Consider the following 21,014-nt stretch of genomic DNA (forward strand, 5'->3'; position numbering starts at 1 on the left):
ATTTTTTTGATGCCACTTAACAGCTTAGTTGGCCACTTTCAGAGGATAATTAAGATTCAAGCACATTGGCGTATAATTGTCACAAAGACCAGATCCAGTTTCTTCTAGGGTCTCTCCCCTCAGAGACATCAATGAAATAGTTGAGTTGAGTTTTCATGGTATTCCAACAGCTTTTTTTTAAAGATTAGATTACATTACAGTGTGGAAACAGGCCCTTCGGCCCAACAAGTTCACACCGACCCGCAACCCACCCATACCCCTTACCTAACACTATGGGCAATTTAGCATGGCCAATTCACCTGACCTGCACATCTTTGGACTGTGGGAGGAAATCGGAGCACCCAGAGGAAACCCACGCAGACACGGGGAGAACGTGCAAACTCCACACAGTCAGTCGCCTGAGGCGGGAATTGAACCCGGGTCTCTGGCACTGTGAGGCAGCAGTGCTAACCACTGTGCCGCCCTTTGCTGGTATAGTTGTTTTCTTTCCAACTTATGCCATACCAAGGTTCATTTTGCACAGACTAGAAAAAGAAAACCTTGCATTTTATAACCCAAACTTCCTCAGAAGCATTACTAAATAATGAGGCACTAAAATTAGGATATTAGGTCAGATGACCAAAAGCTTAGTCAAAAAGATAATCTTTGAAGGAACGGAGGGAGGGAGGAAGGGTTAAATACAAGGTCTTGTAAAGTTTAATGTTGGAGACTGCGGTAACCTCCACTTGGTCTGATAATACCATATGGTCTTGGTGGGTAAAAGAGGAGTCTAACTCAAGATCCTGATGGAGATATATGAGCCATAATTGTCTACTGATAGTCTTGGTTATTATATGCAACTTTCTTAACTGGTTTCACACTCAGGAGACAGTATAGATCATCTTCATGGTTGGTGAGACCATTTCTCAAGTCAAAAACTGCAGAAATTATCCCTAAAAGTATAATCTGCATCATCACTTCCAGAAATACAATTTTGGTTTGTGATTGATAAGCTCTTATCACTGTTTAGTAATAATCAATTGATGTATTTGTCTTTTGCTGCACTAAGGATTGTCTAAAGTGTTATTAATTTATGAAAAGAATAGAAAGGATTGGGTCCAGTAGTCTATGGAAGGGAATGTAACATCCTGCCCCTCTTCCATAATTACAATTGTGCTTGGGTTTCCATGGAGAGAATGCATGTGGTACAAGACAGTCATAATTCGTAGGAACCAAAGGGGCTGGAGTGCACCAGCCCTGGTAATGATACTTTCATTTAATATGGTTCCCTTGTCATTTTGTAAGTTTCCATTAACAATCTGATTTTGTAATACAGTGCCGTAATCGGGGTTAGTTAAGCTGTGCATTGCTTTAATGGTCAAGTGGATAGAAAAATGGATTCATGGCAGCACTCTACTTCAACCATAAGCTGGCAGTGGTTGGTTCCTCAACACATATCCACTTCTCCCAATATTCTTAGTTACGATGTTTGACTTACTGATGTGACTTGTACCTGTTCACTATCATGCAATGAACTACATCTAGTTTAAGACATAAACCTCTTCTCACTCAGACTCACTTGTGATTGTTCTCTACCATCATAACCATATAGACCCTTAGGCCCAGTTAAAGAAAATGAATAGTGGGAAGTAAACTACCCTAATGACAAGCCAGTAATGCGTGACATCATGATACATGCAGCAGAGAGGAATAGGGAATGTATTTCAGAGCTTGTGGCTATCTATAGTACAGCAATTAAAACTGAAAATGATCTTGAAGCTCAGGTGAATGAGTGCATATAATGAAGAGTGTTACAGAGGTAGAGTGGGGCAAGGATAAGAATTCTAAAGTCAAGACATTACTTGATTGTGAGCCTGTGCATGTCAACAAGTACAGAAGTAACAGATGAATGGGAGTGTGACATAAGATATGGACAGCAATGCTTTCGGGCACTCTCAAGCTTACAGTGAGGTTGACCAGCCAGGAGTGTATTGGAATAGTCAGTGGTCCTGAGGTATTGAAGGAATGCATGGTGGTTTGGCAGCAGATGAGCAATGATCGGGTAGAGTCAAGAGATGTTTCAGATGTAGAAATAGGCAGTGTTAATAATATTGCACACAGCATTCTGTTTTATATACCTCTGTTTGTTCAGCCTTCAGGTAAAGGCATAGATCGACTAAATATCTAAGTGATGTATACCTAACTATTCTGACAGAATTGCCACTGGCAATAAAGTCCATTCTGATTGATTGTGACTTTAAATGTGAATATATATTAGGAACATCAAATACATGATTAAAGGAAATCACCACAGGACATCTGGTCAGTGCAGATGTTGGAAAATATTGTATGAGCATGCCAAATGAGCTGCTGCTTGAATAAGGGTTGCTGCTACCATCCTCTTCAAGTGAAGACATCTAATGTGGTAATAGAAAACCTCCTTACTGGTCCAACTAGAAGATAAAATTTATTGTGTGTTAGCAGCTAGTTGCAGGTTACATAGATATGATAAACAGATTTGTTACACAGATTTTAAGGGGGACCAGATATTAGGTCTCTCTCCATCAAGATCCTAGGCTGTTCTGCCCAGTTGACATCATCACTGTGAGTGGTGTTTACCATACTCCTCAGTATTAACCCTTTCAGACCCCTATATGTATTCAGATCATACTTATTTAGGCAAGAGAGTCAATCATTTGCCTTCCTGTCCAGAATTTAATTCCAGTGAAATTGGAAGGCAGTGGGGGCACTTATATCAACATCCACCTGATTTTTGTCTCCAAGTTTACCATGAGTGAGAACATAAGGTTTTGCCCAAGGAATGTGAGTAAAAAAAATCAATCAAAAAATACTAAAAAGTGTGAAAGAACAGAGAAAGTCCAAGGATTCAGATACAAAACACCCCAAACAGTTCTTCATGTCTCTTATCTTCCACTCTCCATAAAAACATTTAGGTGAAATTTGCTCAGCTGCCATTTTAAGTATGCAGGTGGAGATACAGCCGTGAGGCATACTTGAGATGAGAGGCCTGAGGCAGGCTTGAAATTGTGATATTGTAATACCAATGCATTGTACATGGTCTTTTGGCACCCGTCATGTTCCCACAGGTAGCTCACTTTCTCTTGCAGGTTAAAATTTCAAACCATGTATCTCACTGACAACAGCTCTCAGATAAATGCTAGAGAGAAGAGTCAGGGCCAATGACAGGCTGTTAAAAAGGTCCAGAGCTTGGCAATTCCAATTCCAATTCAGCTCTATTCAAAGTCTAAGTTTGAAGATAGGTATTGGCCCCTCACTTAAACATGCTGTCAGGGTGCAGGATGTGATCCACAAATTTGCGTTTGTGTCTGCTTACTCTTTAAATAAAGGGGCACAAGAAGGTCAAATTTTGACCTTCATGTACTTAAATTTTTTATTGGTCTTGCTCCCTGCCCTACAAATTTCAGGCAGAATACATTCCTACATCGGTGGCATTTTTTGTGTTTCTATTCCCATCATGTCACCTTCAGCTATCCAGGCACATATGCTTTGAAATTCTCTTCTCAACCTCTCTGCCTGTCCACTCTCCTCCATTAATATCAATGTTGAAATCTACCATTTGGGTTATGCTTTTAGTCACCCATCCTACTATTTGCTTTGCTTTGGTATCCATTTGTGCCTCATGACAGTTGTATGAAGCACCTTGGGATGTATTTATCTTCTCAATGACTTACATAAATGCTTGCTGCAGCTTTAAATATATCATGGGGTGTCACTGGCAACCTTCAATCTGTGTAAGATGATGGATAGGCAGCAGATCCAAGCCTTTATGGAAGGAGGAGCATCATAGGGTACATTTCTGCTGTTGGCTGAAGAAATTGGCTGATCTGTGAGTGAAAGATTCTGTCACAAATACCAAATGAGATGATTATCAGATGACTGTGGATTGCTGTGTTGGCACCTGTTACTAAATTGCTGTAGTTACTGATGGTCTTGGTAGTGCAGAGGCAATACACCATTTTCCTCATATTAGCTATTAGTTCTCGCACTTCGGAGACAATGTTCAGAGTTTTCATGTCATGCTTGCAAGTGTCCTCATGGTGACGTTTTGAGCACCCTACTAGTCAGGCTATTAACTATTGAAAATATCCTTAAATATGCAACAGTCTTCCATCCTGTGAGCATACTCAACCAGCAAGACAGCCTCTGCTTGATAAGCACCAACATACTTGTGAGACTTGTCTTTGAGAAGATGCAGCTGTCATGATGTTGTTCTATGAGATACCCAGAATGTCCCTGTAAATAGCAAGGATGCACATTTCAAGTGCCGAGCCTCCACTTTAGAGAAGGGTCAGCTGACATTATTCTGTGCAGTTTTGAGGGTTGGCCAAAAGTGGTAAGTTCTTTCCATACGTCTCTATCAGGATCTACGCCAAGAGATTGATTGTTCATTATGGTGCACCCAAGGTAGCAGAATTTGCTAACCACTTTCTGCAGGGTATTATTTAGTCTATTCAGATAAGAATAGTCATTATGGACCATACCAAACCCTCTCCAAACAGGTCAAGGACATAGCCTAGATCCTAACCATTTCTTATATTAAAAGCAAGTGCCTGGTGTTGCATTCTGGATGGAATTCGATTGGTTAAACTATCAGACTTGAAGAAAAACACACTTTATTCATACACTATAGTTAAAATACAGACAAAATAAAAGAGGAAAAGAATTGGTTTAAGTGGAACTCTATTGAAATACTTAAAATAATAAACTACTCATTAACTGTTCCAAGATAATAACATCCCATAAGCACACCCTTGGCAAAAGCAAATCAAATTTAGTAACATAGATTGTCTCACAGGCATTTCTAGCAGCAGGAAGAGAACCTAAGCTTTTAGCTGTAACAAAGAGATGGAGAGAGAGAGATGTAGCAGCTTTCACAACAGCTACGGAAAGCTACACTAAAAATTCCAGTTCCTTGGGACCTTGACCACACCCATTCATGCTGTTTCTATTGTTCCACCTTCAAAAAAAGACAAGGCCTCACAAGCTGTTTTATTTATTGGCTCGAAGAAGACTGCTCATTGTCTCTGTCTCACCTCTTTTCATACAAAAAAAAGGACAGAATACATCTTTTAAAGCCACAGTATCATCACAATATATTTGTGGTGTTATTTGACTACCCTTACATTCCTGTTTGCTGTAACCAATCGAATTCTGGAATATAAAAAGAAAAACGAACTGTACACTTTAATGAAATCTTCCCAAAAGGTAACCACACCATGGCCCTTTACTAACCATTTCAAATGATCATGCTTAGTTCATTATAGTTGCATTGAATTCATTAAGGAACTTTATTGGTTGCTCATTAGACATGCATTTTAGGTTGCTAATGATGCTCTTAGTAACTGTCTGTTAGAGACAATAGTGCCAGACAGCAGATCAATTGTGTTCAGCATGAAGCTGCTGAATTTGTGAAGTCCCCTGTTCAGTCAGTACCCCTTAAAAAAACACACTTTCTTCTCTATGAATTACAGTAGACAATGATCCATAGCCCACGGAAGAAAATGCAATAAAACTGACCAAAACTCTCTTTTTATAATTTATTCACGCAGCTAATAACAATCCAGAGGCAGTGTAGACACAATGGACCAAATAACCTCCTTCTGCACATCTGATTCTGTGATCCTGTGAACCATACCTTCCTCGACCTGCAACATCTACCATCTGGAAAGATAAGGGCAGCAGCTAGATGGGAATATAGTTACCTCCACTTCTCCTTCAATTTAAATACCAGCCTGTCATGGAAATATATCAACAATTTGACACTGTCACTGGATCAATATCCTGACATTCCCTGTCTAGCCACACCATAAGATTAGCTTCACCACATGGACTGAGCAGTTCAAGAAGCCACACCATCACTTTCTCAAGTAGAACTAATCATAGAATCCCTACCATGTGGAAACAGGTCATTCAGCCCAACCGACTCTCTGAAGAGCATCCTACCCAGATTCACCCCCCAACAACCCTGCATCTCCCATGGCTAAACCACCCAACCTACATATCCCTGGACACTACAGGCAATTCAGCATTTGAACAATAAATGCTGGCCTGACTAATGATGCCCAGATTCGAACAGTGTGATGCTGGAAAAGCATAGCCGGTCAGGCAGCATCTGAGGTGCAGGAGAATCAACGTTTTGAGCATAAACTCTTCATCAGGAATTTGAGCTTATGCTCGAAATATCAACTCTCCTGCTCCACAGATGCTGCCTGACTGGCTGTGCTCTTACAGCATCACACTCTTCAATTCTGATCTCCAGCATCTGCAGTGCTCAATTTCTCCCTAATGATGCCCAGAACTCGGGAATAAATTTTTGATCATCATCTAAATTCCAGAATGAAATTATTGCCTTTGTGTCTCAGATATTCCTTCAACCCGATGCAGTTGATCAAAAGAACTGATCTAATAGAAAACTAATGGTTAACTCCAAACTTGAAAAATCACCTGAATTCAATGGTTTCTCTTTCACTTGTCTTTTAGCACTAATCTACATATGATTTACATCTAATAAGCAGCAGCCTTCTTAACACCTGCACAGTGACTAGCACCAATACTGTTTTATAAGCAAAGAGGTGTCAGGGTAAAGCTCCAGGTTCCAAACAAACTGTAGTTTTGAATCCCACAAACCCTTCCAACAAAATATTCTGTGAATTAACTTCATAACCTTTTTTTGAGACAAGGATAATGCAAAATATATTGCTAGAAATGTTTGGCAATGCATGTCTGGAGTTTTAAGGATACATTGTATGTTCTTCTCGGTGAAGAATATTAATGCTTATGGAATGGAACACTTTTGCCACCCAGTGTCAGCAATATGCACAACCAGTTATCCTGCAAAGTTCCTTTTCCTCGATCTTTAAATGACTCCTTCAAACTGTGGCAGGGCAGAGTTTCACACTGACAACAGCAGCCATCCCTTTGATCTCCTACATGAAGTGCAAACTCTCTAACAGTGAATGCCAGCTTTGATCTACGGACTCGCACCAATTAGAGATTAGATTGACACTGTTCATGCTCATTATGTCCAAGATCCACCAAAAGGAAAACCATTTCATATTCAGGTAAATTCAAACTCAGACAGGTACAGAAAGTCTTCTTTCTAATCCATTGCACCCATCAAACTACCAAGCATTAGGGAAGCATAGATTTTATGCTTTGTGCTTCTGTCATGAAGACTACTAACAAAAGATGAGCGGAACTTCGTAAAAGCTGTTGGTATATTTGTTGAGTCATTTTGTGCTTTAATTCATCATAAAATTGCCTTTCTTCCTATTCGAACATTAAACCGACTATATTCAATCACAGGTCCTTTATAAATCATTGTAGTCATTCAGTGCTATGCCCTAAACCTCATCAATGTCACCCTGAATCCCTGCAGTGACTGGTTTGCAGTATTAAACCCAGAACGTGAATGAATGGAATTGGATGCCCCAGAAATTTCTTCTTCTTAGCCTAGATTTCCAATCAGGATTGATGACATTCAGCCTTAGTAGAAGGCCTTTTAAGAAATGGTCTCCTTACATTAATCAAATGGAGGTTAGCAGATTATGGATCAAGCACTGGCTGATATTAATGGAGATGCCTGCAGGCTTAGCCATTGCTTCCTTTAACAAAAAGGACCTGGTAAAAGATATGATGATTGAGGGGTGAGGGCTGTTGTGGGAAAGGTTGGGATAATAGAAATTACAAAAAGTGTTTTGGATTTATTAGGATTTCAGATTTGTGTTTGGGTATTCAAAAATAGTTGCAATGTGTTTAATCTGAAGCATTATGCTGAAGAAAATGGTAACTGATTCAAATTCATTTTAAAACTGAACTGTTAGCATAAGAAAAGCAAACAAACAAAGTCTTTCAACACAGGGTGGAATTATAATAGAGCTTTTTTCCACTATTATTGCAGGTTGAGTTTGTTCTAAAATTTTTGTGTTTGCAATCCACAGACTCTCAATTTATACATTTTCCAAGCAGAAATTTGCATTGAATAAAACTTCTTCAAAAGTTTATAACACTCTGAATTTCCCAGACTGTCATACCTTACATTAATTAGATCTATTCATAGAATGCTGATATATTTAAAACAAACTTAACTAACAAATATCGAACAACTTAATTCCATGTTGTGCACCTTGTGCAAGCATGAATTATTTAAAAGAAAGGAAGGAACTTCAAGGGCTAGACCAAAGGTGCAATGAAGAGTGCAGATTTTTGAGCTAGGATGTCTTGGACTGGGGAGAAATCCTGATACCAAGAGAATAATGGATGAAAAGTCAAATGGTGGAACAGGGGAATGAAGGAAAAACAAAGGAAAAAATATCATGCTTGGGACGTGTGCGTGGGGAATGTTTTATAAGGGTCTGAAAAGAGTTCATGCTGGGGAGTGCCTTATGCACCATCCACTATGATGATGTCAAATGGCCTTGTGGGTGAACAGGTTAGGATCTTGCAGGAATGAGACGTTCCATCTGGATTCCTCCTCATACTCTCTGTACAATGTCCTTCACAACAGTACAACAGTATACCTAGATGCTATCATGAAATAAACTCCATCTTGTTTAAACCAATAGCTTCTTTCCTGGTATGGTGGTGTGGTAAACATTTGGAATTTTATCGAGCCGAGTTTTTTTATTGTTCTTTTTTAAGTCACTCGTGATACATGGGTGTCACTGGCTGGCTGTCCTTTATTGCCCATTGCTAGTTGCCCTTGAGAAAGTGGTGGTGAGCTGCCATTTCGAATTGCTGCAGTCCACTTGCTGTAGTTTAACTGATAATGCCATTAGAGTGGGAATTCGAGGATTTTGACCCAGTGACAATGAGGAAACAGCACAATAGTTCCAAATCAGGATAGTAAATGGCTTGGAAGGGTGGTGGTGTTCCCATGTATCTATTGCCTTTGTCCTTCTAGATGGAAGTGGTCATAGGTCAGGAAGATTCTGTCTAAGAAGCTTTGGTGAATTTTTGGCAGGCATCTTGTAAATGGTAAACATTAATCCTACTGAGCATTGGTGTTGGAGGGAATGGATGTTGGTGGGCGTGGCCCCATTCAAGCGGGCTGATTTGTCCTGAATAGCATCAAGCTCCTTGAGTGTTGTTAGAGCTGTGTCCATCCAGGGAAGTGGGAGTATTTCATCACACTCCTGACTTGTGCTTTATAGATGATGGACAGGATTTGGGGAGTCACAAGGGAGTTACTTGATGCAGTATTCATGCCTCTAAGCTGTTATTGTAGCCACTGTGTTTATATTGCTAGTCCAGTTGAGTTTTTGATCAATGGTAATGCCATTGAATATGAAGGGACAGTGATTAGATGCTCTCTTGTTTGAGATGGCCACCACCTAGAATTTGTTGGCGTGAATGTTACTTTCAGCCCGAGTAGCAGCAGCAAAACCATCTTATAGTGAATAGCAATCCAGAGAGCCCAAGCTATATCAAGAGCAATGGTATGGATTGTCTTTAAACACAGTGGTAAGAGGGCTGGTGCAGATTTAAAAAGATGAAGGGGGTATTGACTATCAATTTTCTGAGCCACAGGGCTAGCAGTGTAAATACGCAACAACAAAATGATCTTAACTGGCTCAAAGGTAGAAGACAGAGGGTGATGGTGGAGGGTTGTTTTTCAGACTGTAGGCCTGTGACTAGTTGAGTGCCACAAGGATCGGTGCTGGGTCCTCTACTTTTTGTCATTTACACAAATGATTTGGATGCAAGCATAGGAGGTACACAGTTAGCAAGTTTGCAGCTGACACCAAAATTGGAGGTGTAGTGGACAGTGAAGAGGGTTACCTCAGATTACAACAGGATCTTGACCAGATGGGCCAATGGGCTGAGAAGTGGCAGATGGAGTTTAATTCAGATAAATGTTGCATTTTGGGAACGCAAATCTTAGCAGGACTTATACACTTAATGATAAGGTCCTAGAGAGTGTTGCTAAACAAAGAGATCTTGGAGTGCAGGTTCATAGCTCCTTGAAAGTGGAATCGCAGGTAGATAGGATAGTGAAGAAGGTGTTTGGTATGCTTTCCTTTATTGGTCAGAGTATTGAGTACAGGAGTTGGGAGGTTATGTTGCAGCTGTACAAAACATTGGTTAGGCCACTGTTGGAATATTGCGTGCAATTCTGGTCTCCTTCCTATCAGAAAGATGTTGTGAAACTTGAAAGGGTTCAGAAAAGATTTACAAGGATGTTGCCAGGGTTGGAGGATTTGAGCTACAGGGAGAGGCTGGACAGGCTGGGGATGTTTTCCCTGGAGCATCGGAGGTTGATGGGTGACCTTATAGAGGTTTACAAAATTATGAGGGGCATGGAGAGGGTAAATAGGCAAAGTCTTTTCTCTGGGGTCAGGGAGTGCAGAACTAGAGGGCATAGGTTTAGGGCAGAGGGAAAAGATACAAAAGAGACCTACGGGGCAATGTTTTCACACAGACAGTGGTACGTGTATGGAATGAGCTGCCAGAGGATGTGGTGGAGGCTGTTACAATTGCAATATTTAGGAGGCATTTGGATGGGTATATGAATAGGAAGGGTTTGGAGGGAAATGGGCTGGGTGCTGGCAGGTGGGTCTAGATTAGGTTGGGATATCTGGTCGGCATGGACGGGTTGGACCGAAGAGTCTGTTTCCACGCTGTACATCTCTATGACTCTATGTATTAAAAGGCTACATGAAAATAGATAACAAATAAATGACAGTAAAGTATTGCATAACTATGCTATTTTTACCTGAAGCATATATGTCAATATATGAAGATAATGGTCATATATATAAATCACTATATGCAAATAGTTCCTAATTGTTCCATGGACTTCTCAGCATTTTACCACTCTGTGGTGAAAACAGTAAACTGCAACCAAATGGAAATTGAGTCAGTGTTTTGCTTATTTTAGCATCTAGCTTCAGACAATGTGGTCCCATCCCCTGCAAGTCTTCAGAAATAATCAATAAGATTTGAAACTGTTCATAACCAGAACTTTACAATCAGGATTTTTAAAATGGCAATGTTTTTGTTCCAAGCCACCAAAGAGTCAGCAGCATGATTCCTACTGCTCTAGAGTTATTAGATGGGACTTTTGCCCTCCAAGTCTGTATGTAGTCCTCAGAGTCCAGATCCTGGAGATCCAGGTGGGCATGAGAGAGCTCAGAGGGAAGCAAATGCCCTCAGGAACCATACCTTGTGGAGGAGGCACCCCGACAGAAAAGAGGCTTTTGATGGATGTGCCCTCACTCTGACATTTTTCCCCTGAAACCTGAACATAATGCTTTTCAAGCTTCCTCCTGTCCCTGAAACTTCTCACCAACCTGATAATTGGAGCTGGGCAGGAAGTGGCCCTTTGGGTGACATTAATTGGTTATTTAATGGTCTCAGTTGATGCAATTGAGTTGGGAAGAAGGGGCCAACCAACATTGGAGTCAGGAGGCCCAAATTCAAGTCCCACCTGCTCAAGAGGTGTATGCAGCATCTAACAGGGTCTCTTGTGGTGCAGTGGTAGTGTCCTTACTTCTGGACTAAAATGCTTGGGTTCAAGTGCCACTTGCTCCCGAGGAGTGTCATAACATTTCTGCACAGGTTGATTAATAATATCTAAAATTGTGAAGAAGTCAGGATAGGCATTTTCTGGGAAGAAAGAGAATGCTATTGAAGGAGTTTTATGCTTCCCCCTTTAACCTGTAAACTCTTCAACTGGGGAACATAAAATTCTTGCCCATGGTTCATTTAATGCTCAGTCTAAGCTGAAGCTGATGTGAGATATTGAGGGAGTTTACAGAAAAAAAAAGACTTGACTACAGCATTTTCCCATTTGGTGGTCAGTGTTCAGCAATTTTTCATAAAAACCACAAGTTGGATTTGTTTCCCTATAGCCAGGCTGTATAAAACCAGCACATAATGAAAGCTTCATAAAGTATTTACCAGGGTACTGAAGGGATGCATGCTGATACCTTTGGCAACAGTTATCACAAAGAGAAAAACAGAGAATGCTAACACAAATATTAGAGGTCAGAATGGGAGTGAAAAAGACCACTAAACATGCACAGCTTGCTTTCTCATCCAAGTACTCTCTCAGCATCTGATCAGACTATTTTCCATCCAATGTAGGTTGGGGAGAGGGTGGAGTTTAACCTACCCAAATGCGTAGGTTTTGGTTACTCTGGTAGATAAAAAGAATAAACACAGCCTGCCTCCCAGATGGCCACTTTAGATTTGAATAGAGGCCAGGTAGGGATATGATGGGAAACCAACTTGTTCTCAGGAAGATGTTTGTTTACTGAGACTCAATGAGGCTCAGAATTTACCGCCTTTGTAAATTTAACCTGGCAAACAAACAGAGGCAAGAATCGCTGGATCCAAGGGCTATTTATCCCCTTTTCAATTCACTCTTGAATTCAATTTGCCTATTTTATCAATTTGCTTTGATTGGACACATCCATTCCAATTTCATCCAGCACTGGCTCTTCCAATAATCTGCCATCTCTCCTTCCCCTTTCCAACCCCACCTTGAGACATTACTAGTCTTTCCCTCACACTTTCAATTTCTGAAACATTTCCAATTTACCCCTTTCTGATTGCCCTGGTCTTCTCCTTCCAAAGATCCTTCCAATCTCCCCCATTACTGACCCTCCATGATCTCCAACAAGACATTTGATCCCACTTTCCCCTCGATTCCACAGCTATGGACTGGTATTATAGACCTGTTCTCTCAATAGTCAGCTCCTCAACCCATCTGGTTATGGCCGGAAAACACAGTCAAAAATATAAAGCAAGTCATGCCATTAAGTTCAGTTAGATGCAAGGGAAACCTGTTTTCCAGGTCTCAAAACATCCTACTTACTTCCAAGCTAATGTTACAGCCCCTATCTTTACTCTTTGTTGCACTGAAAATTCATCCAGTTCCACATTACACTCCCATAGTCAATGGTCACTGTACTAATTGGTAGTATATTCCATAATTCAGTAAGTCGAAGTGTGAAGAAGTTAAGGGGATGGGAAAGCCTGGGGAGTACTTTGTTCAAACCACTACTTCATTTTATAAACAGAAATATCAATCCATGGAATTTCATGCTTTTTAAAAAAAAGTCTTTTCAGTTTTCCTTGCATGCCACACAATTGCAGGAATGAGGAATATTCCAGATGGTTCTTAGCAAAATATAATTCAGATTGATCCCAGATATTCTGTGAAGCCACCCAGTTCTGGGAAATTTCACCACAGAACCAGAAATCCAATAATAGCAGCCTGCCTTCCAGAAATTGGCTTGGAATTAGTATTCATTGTTTCTCAGAGGTTCTTCTGGATTCTTGGGGATTTTTCCATTCTCTGATTACCTAGGGCAGATAGAAAGGTGACAAGGAGGTTTTCTGGCTTGAGCATGCGAGTAAGGAAGTTAGATTAGATTAGATTCCCTACAGTATGGACACAGGCCATTTGGCCCAGCAAGTCCACACCAACACTCTGAAGAGTAACCCACCCAGCCCCATTCCTCTACCGTATGTTTACCCCTGACGAATGGAGTAAATATGGGCAATTTAGCATGACCAATTCACCTGACCTACACATCTTTAGATTGTGGGGGGAAACCAGAACACCCAGAAGAAACCCATGCAGACATGGGGAGGATGTGCAAACTCCATACAAACAGTCGCCTGAGGCAGGAATCAAACCCAGGTCCCTGGCACCATGAGGCAGCGGTGCTAACCACCAAGCCACTGTGCCGCCCTTTAGAAGCTAGTCTAAACTTTTGCTCTAGAACTTTTAGAAATTGTTCTAGATATTATTAACAAATTTCTGTCTGACATTATATTAATATTTTCTATGAAGGACCAGAATTTCTACAAAAAGTATTTCAAACTAAAAAGTACCTCAAATGAAAAAGTACCAGCCCTGTTTATATCAGCCTTAAAATTTGGCCTACAATTTCTTTGTTTAGCTGTGTCTTTCTGACCTGGTTTTGCATGAGTTCTCCAGTAGCAATTTCCTTCATTAACTTAAAAACTTGGATTACATCCATTCTATTTCACAATGAGCTTTTATGAGCACTTATCATAACTCAGTGATCTCAAGCCTGTCATGGCTTTGATACTTTCTTTTGAATCCTTCTCTTGTAAATTTTTGCCGATACAATGACTTTCATTTATACACAGTACATCACACACAAGGCTAATCTTGATTTTCAAATTTTGACAGTCATCATATGGAACAGAGTAGACACTTTCTTCAGCAAATGAATGCACTGCTAGCATTGTCACTGACCAGTGATCAAACACAGGTTGGCTTGATTGCTTTCCCAACCCTACAAGACAGTCGAGTGTGCTGTTTAAATGAAAACCTGAGCACATCAGGATTTAGCATGGAGCATTTCAATTTTATATCTATATTTATCTATTGAATTTCCAATAAAATAGATTCAATTTTTTGTTTTCCAACATCTCTTGCTATATCTGAATTGGACGATCCAAGGCATGGAAACACTGAGCCCTCACTTTATCAATTTATTTTTGTGCACATGTGGTTTGTCACTAGTTTGCAGTACAACACTGCATCTTGTACTGTGTCTTCATTGAACTGGCTATAAGATGGATGGCTCTAGTGAGTGCCTCATGGTAGAGGTCATACGATTACTGTAAACCAGGAGGTACATTAGTTCTCTATGGCATCTCTAACCTAAACATTCCCCCTTTCCATGCAAAATATTACTTGCATCATTCACATTGTGATTTACCGAAGGTAGCCACTGTTTACATCGCTGTTCTAATACGTTAACATTTTGTTATCGTCAGTTTCTCACATGATTTAAACATAATGTGCATAAAGCATGGTGATCCCATAGTGATCTACGTGTATGTTATCACTGGATATTCATCTCAGTGATATTCATTCTTTGATCAGTGTTGTTCCCATGTTGTGTTGTTGTGGTACCTGTTGTTTCATTTTTATTGATAGGTGCCTTTGACCTTTGGAACTAATTATTGATCTGTGCAAAGGTTTGTATCATCCTGATCAGCTATTGGTAGGTGAGGAACAGCTTCGCTGGTTGTGCAAAAGAGTCTGCAGTTGTAATAGTATATCTAATTGTTCACTTCCACTGAGCATGATCAAGGTGACAACTGGTCCATGCAGGTACCAAATTGCCACTTTGGCTGACTCTTGATGAAAATGTATCATGACTGACTCTCCAATGCTTAGCTCTGGCAATGATTTGGCAGTCATGCTAAAATGGAAGTTGGCATTCTGCCATTTGATGTTGATTTTTGTCATCCATGCTTGTTTGTACTTCTGACTCCAATACCTTTTTGATACTCTTATTAGTCTTTATACTAGACCACTTTCAAAGCCTTTAGTAAGTGTGTTTCTCCATTCAAGAAATGCATTGCATATGTCTGTGCTGGAATTTTTTGACTTCTTTATGATTTCTTTGACAATTTTCATTGCCACCTCATTTCTTCCCTTTGACTGAGGATCATGATAAAATGATGCGTGGTGTTGAATTTTCCAATCCTTTATGAACCAGTTAAATCTGAGTGGGCCAATGTCCCTTGAGGGCCTGGAACACCATCACAACTGAAGTGTGCTTTTAGGCATGCTGCTATCTCACCACTAGTTATTGAAGCTATCTGGTCTACTTCCCCTCAGTCAGAATAGTGATCTACCATGATAAAATAATTGGTTCCTGTGACAATCAAAAGCTTTTACCAGTCTGTCTGGGATGACTCGTGTCATCACAGCTACTCTCCATCTTGCTTAGCTTTCTATTCTTCCAAGCATTGACTTGCCTGATGTTTTCCTTGATTTTATTGTTCATGTTTAGCCAGTGGAACACTGTTCATGACTTCCTCAGATTTGAGTCAATTCATTGGCTGCTTGCATCAATGTGCTTCAGCATCTCTCCTCTTAACTCTTTAGGTTTAGTGGCTCTACTTCCTTTGCACACTGTCCCATCTTGAGCTGTCAATTCATCTCTGTGTCCAGTACATCCCTGTGACTACAGGACTGTCCTTGTTGCTTTCAAGCTATTCTTTTATAGAATCCCAAAAGTGTGAAAACAGGCCCTTTGGCCCAACAAGTCCACACCGACTCTCTGAAGAGTAACCCACTCAGCACCATTCCCCCACCTTATTACTCTACACTTACCCCTGACTAATGCACTTAATCTACACATCCCTGAATACTATGGGCAATTTAGCATGGCCAATTTGCTTAACCTGTGCATCTTTGCATTGCAGGAGGAAACCAGAGCACCCAGAGGAAACTCCATGCAGACATAGGGAGAATATGCAAAATCCACACATTCATCCAAGGCTGGAATTGAACCCAGGTCCCTGACGCTGTGAGGCAGCAATGTTAACCATTGTGCCACCACTTCTGCAATACTTGAAAAGTTGTTTGCTTGATTTGAGCAATGCGCTTGTCTGTTAGACTCAATGTCTCTGCTGGGTTAAAAATTACCAGAGAATATCAATCTGCTGCTTCAAGTTGTATGGAAGATTTCACTCTATTGCTGCATCCTCTCCTGCCTTCATAGGGAGTGCTGCACTTGACAGCAATGCATATTCTCAACAATATATATTTGTTTACTCTGCTTACATGCCACATTCACATGGTATATATAATTGGCATAACTTTCTATGGAGATGGTTGAAGCAGATGATAGAGTCTTAAGAAAAAGTATTTGAATTGAATTATCTTGCGGTCAGGCTTAGCTATCACTTTGTCTCTTACAAGTATTTCAGACTGTAGGCCTGTGACCAATGGAGTGCCACAAGGATCGGTGCTGGGCCTTCTACCTTTTGTCATTTACATAAATGATTTGGATGCGAGCATAAGAGGTACAGTTAGTAAGTTTGCAGATGAAACCAAAATTGGAAGTGTAGTGGACAGCGAAGAGGGTTACCTCAGATTACAACAGGATCTTGACCAGATGGGCCAATGGGCTGAGAAGTGGCAGATGGAGTTTAATTCAGATAAATGTGAGGTACTGCATTTTGGGAAAGCAAATCTTAGCAGGACTTATACACTTAATGGTAAGGTGCTAGGGAGTGTTGCTGACAAAGAGACCTTGGAGTGCAGGTTCATAGCTCCTTGAAAGTGGAGTTGCAGGTAGATAGAATAGTGAAGAAAGCGTTTGGTCTGCTTTCCTTTATTGGTCAGAGTATTGAGTACAGGAGTTAGGAGGTCATGTTGCGGCTGTACAGGACATTAGTTAGGCCACTGTTGGAATATTGCGTGCAATTCTGGTCTCCTTCCTATCAGAAAGATGTTGTGAAACTTGAAAGGTTCAGAAAAGATTTATAAGGATGTTGCCAGGGTTGGAGGATCTGAGTTACAGGGAGAGGCTGAACAGGCTGGGGCTGTTTTTCCTGGAACGTCGGAGGCTGAGGGGTGACCTTATAGAGGTTTACAAAATTATGAGGGGCATGGATAGGATAAATAGGCAAAGTCTTTTCCCTGGGGTTGGGGAGTCCAGGACCTAGAAGGTATAGGTTTAGGGTGAGAGGGGAAAGATATAAAAGAGACCTACGGGGCTACGTTTTCATGCAGAGGGTGGTGTTTGTATGGAATGAGCTGCCAGAGGAAGTGGTGGAGGCTGGTACAATTGCAACATTTAAGAGGCATTTGGATGGGTATATGAATAGGAAGGGTTTGGAGGGATATGGGCCAGGTGCTGGCAGGTGGGACTAGATTGGGTTGGGATATCTGGTCGGTATGGACGGGTTGGACCGAAGGGTCTGTTTCCATGCTGTACATCTCTATGACTCTATGACTCTAAGTTGGTAGTGAAGAAAATGATCACATGCAAAGACAATGACCCAATTATCTTTCATTGTCTGTGTGGTCTAATTCTACTTACATTAATGACTTGGATGCAAATGCAACCAACTAGTTATCCTTGTTGCAGTTGCAGGTTTTGTCAGGTGCACCTCATTGGCATCCTAGGGCTGGGTGATTTAATCATTTTTGTTGCAACATTTCAGCATTGGCATTGTAATCGTTAGTTGCTTGATTTAGGGAATGTTATGTCTTGTTCTGTTCCTCAGTGCTACTGCATATCCTTGGTAATGAGTTTGCCTAATGGTAATGTTCCAACAACAAATTGCATAAAAATTTGCTAAGTGATTGACAAGTTCAATGGCTGTTTTTTACATTTGTCGAGTGCTGCATCAGTGCCGTAGCTCTCAACCTTTCAGGTTCTGGGTGAAGACATTTTGCTATCGATGCATAACCTACGGGCTTGGTATCAGGCATCATTAGTTGCAACTTTTTCTAGTTCCCTTCAGGTTCATCTGGTGAGCTGTCTAGCTGTCCCACTAGATTTTGATCATCATCAGCAATAATGTCTTTATGTATCTTACAAACATTTTTGTTAGTTTCCAAAAGAAACCTGTATTTGCATATTTCAATCAAGAGTGCAAGAAGAAAAGGCTTCAACAAAATGTGTCTTTATTCAATGGTCAAGTTCTACACTACTAAGTGACCATATCCACAAACCAGCTGATCATTCAATTCAGGTGGATCACTAACTGTTTCACATTGTCTGCATCGATGCTCCTCTAGAGCCATGGAAATGACAAATAGCATGCATGCCACCTTCTGCATCTCCCAAGTGGTGTCCAGAATGTAGGTTGAAAGCAATTGCTTTCATTCAGCTTCACTTGCCAGTAACCATCCTTCACGTACAGGTTAGTGAAGACTTTTGCATCTGTAAGTCGTGGCAAAATTCCTTTGATTATTGGTATGTAGTAATGAGATCTCTTCAGAAATTTACATTCAGATTTCCTGGTTATTCCATTGTTACCACGCTGCTAACAGACAACTTATTGGTGGACACAAATCTTTATCAATCCAAACCATAAAGTAAAAGGATAACTCAGGAAAGTGTAGGACCCATTAACGACCACAGTGGTAATCTGTGTTCTTTGTATGTGTATAGAAGTCACAGAGAAGCACTGTGATATACTTAAACAAGTTAAGTATTTCTTAAAGAAATTAATTTAATAATTTACTTAAGTTAAATAAGACAGAGAGGCGGTTCTCATTAGCTGAGGGGCAGAAGGCTGAGGGTTTTTGTGTGTCTGGAAGCCTGTGTACAGAGGGGTTCTGAAGTGATCAGTATTGGCTCCATGTTCTCTGTGGTATTTATAAATGATTTAGAACTTGAATGTAGGAGGGTTGATCAGTCAAGTCATGAATGGTACAAAATTGATGGGATGGTAAAAACTGAGAAGGATAGCCTTAGATTACAGGACAATGTAGATGAGCTGATCAGTTGTAAATAGAATTAAATCTAGATAAATACAAGGTGATGCACTAGGGCAGGTCAAACAAGGCAAGGACCCTGGAGGATCAGAGGGAGCTAGGTGCACATGAACACTGCCCATTAAGGTAGTAGGGCAAATTGATAAACTGGCATATGGGATACTTACCTTAATTAGCTGAAGCATAGAGATTAAGAGCAGGGTGGTTAAGCTGGAACTGTCTAAACATTGGTGAGGCCACAGCTAGAATTCTGGAACATGAGAAGTAGGCCATTTGACCCCTTAAACCTGTTCCGCCATTCAATAAGATCGTGGCTGATCTGTGGCAAGACTACATATGCCTGTCTTGGGCCCATATCCTTTGATACCCTTAATTATTGAAAAGTTGTCAACCTCAGACTTAAATTTAACAGTTGAATTATCATTGACCCACTTAAGGAAGAGAGTTCCAAACCTGCACTGCTCTTTGCATGTGGAAGTGCTTTCTGACATCTCTCCTGAATGGCCTGGCCTTAATTCTTAGACTATGCCTCCAGGTTCTAGAATCTTCAAGTGGAAATAGTTTATCTTTATCTATCCTGTCTTTCCTTGTTAATATCCTAAAGACATTGATTAGATCACCCCTTAATCGTCTAAATTCTAAGACCTAACTTGTTTAATGTCTCCTCATAAATTAACACCTGAAGTCCAGGTGTCATCCTTGGAAACTTCTAATGAGCTTCTTCCAGGGCTTAAACATTGTTCCAAAGATGTGGCTCCCAAATTTCCTGATGGTATTCCAAGTCGTGTGTAACCTGGGTTTTTGCAGAACTGCAGCATAATGCCTGAATCCCTATACTCCATCCTTTAGATATGAAAGCCAGTATTCCATTAGCCTTCTTGACCATATTTTGTACTTATATGTGACATTTTAAAGAGTTATTCACCTGAACCCCCAAATCTCATTGGACATCCATTTTTATTTAACTCTTGTGCCTTTTAAAAAAAACATTGTTTTATCCTTTTCCAGTCTGAAATAGATAATCTCACGATTTCTTATATTATAATTCATCTTCCATAGCTTTGCCCATTCACCTAATCAATGTAATTTTATGCTGTCATCAACACTGTCTACAACATTGCCCAATTTTGTGTTGTCAGAAAATTTGGATATTTGGCTTTTTATGCCATTATTCAAGACATTAATGAAAATTGTGAATAATTGAGGTACCAGCACAGATCCCTGTGGGACACGACTAGTCATCTTGATCCATTAATTCGTACAGCCCTGGAATCCACATCTTCAGAGTATAGTAATTGTACTGGGCAAGGTGCAGAGGAGATTTATCAGGATGTTGCCTGTTTTGGACAGTTTTGATTATGAAGGGACATTGGACAGATTGGGATGGTTTTCCTTGGAGCAAAGATTGGACAGGGTATATGATTGAGATGTATAAAATTATGAAGGGGCATAGACAGGAAGGAACTTTCCCTTTGGTGGAGGGAACAATGATCATGGAGCATAAATTTAAGATAAGGAACAGATGCTTTCGAGGGAATCTGAGGAAAAATATGTTATCCAGTGGATTATGAGAATCTGACACTCACTGCCTGTGAAAGTGGCAACGACAGAAACCCCATAACATTTACAAAGTATTTACAATGCCAAAGTTAAAAGACTATGGGCAAAGTGTTGGAAAATTGGATTAGAATACATAAGTCGCTGTTTTTGACATACAAGTACCAACGTAAAAAGGAATATTTATTTATTTCTACCT

General features: G+C 40.4%; 1 protein-coding gene and 1 pseudogene across 2 annotated transcripts in view; both read right to left on the reverse strand.

The window, feature by feature from the left end:
• Positions 1-21,014, reverse strand: part of LOC140463550 (heparan sulfate glucosamine 3-O-sulfotransferase 1-like) — a 142,834-nt gene that overhangs the window by 108,965 nt on the left and 12,855 nt on the right. The gene's annotated exons all lie outside the window — the stretch shown is intronic.
• LOC140463747 (small nucleolar RNA U3) lies at positions 800-948 on the reverse strand (annotated as a pseudogene).

Source organism: Chiloscyllium punctatum, chromosome 38 (assembly GCF_047496795.1).
Source record: "Chiloscyllium punctatum isolate Juve2018m chromosome 38, sChiPun1.3, whole genome shotgun sequence".
Lineage (NCBI taxonomy): Eukaryota > Metazoa > Chordata > Chondrichthyes > Orectolobiformes > Hemiscylliidae > Chiloscyllium > Chiloscyllium punctatum.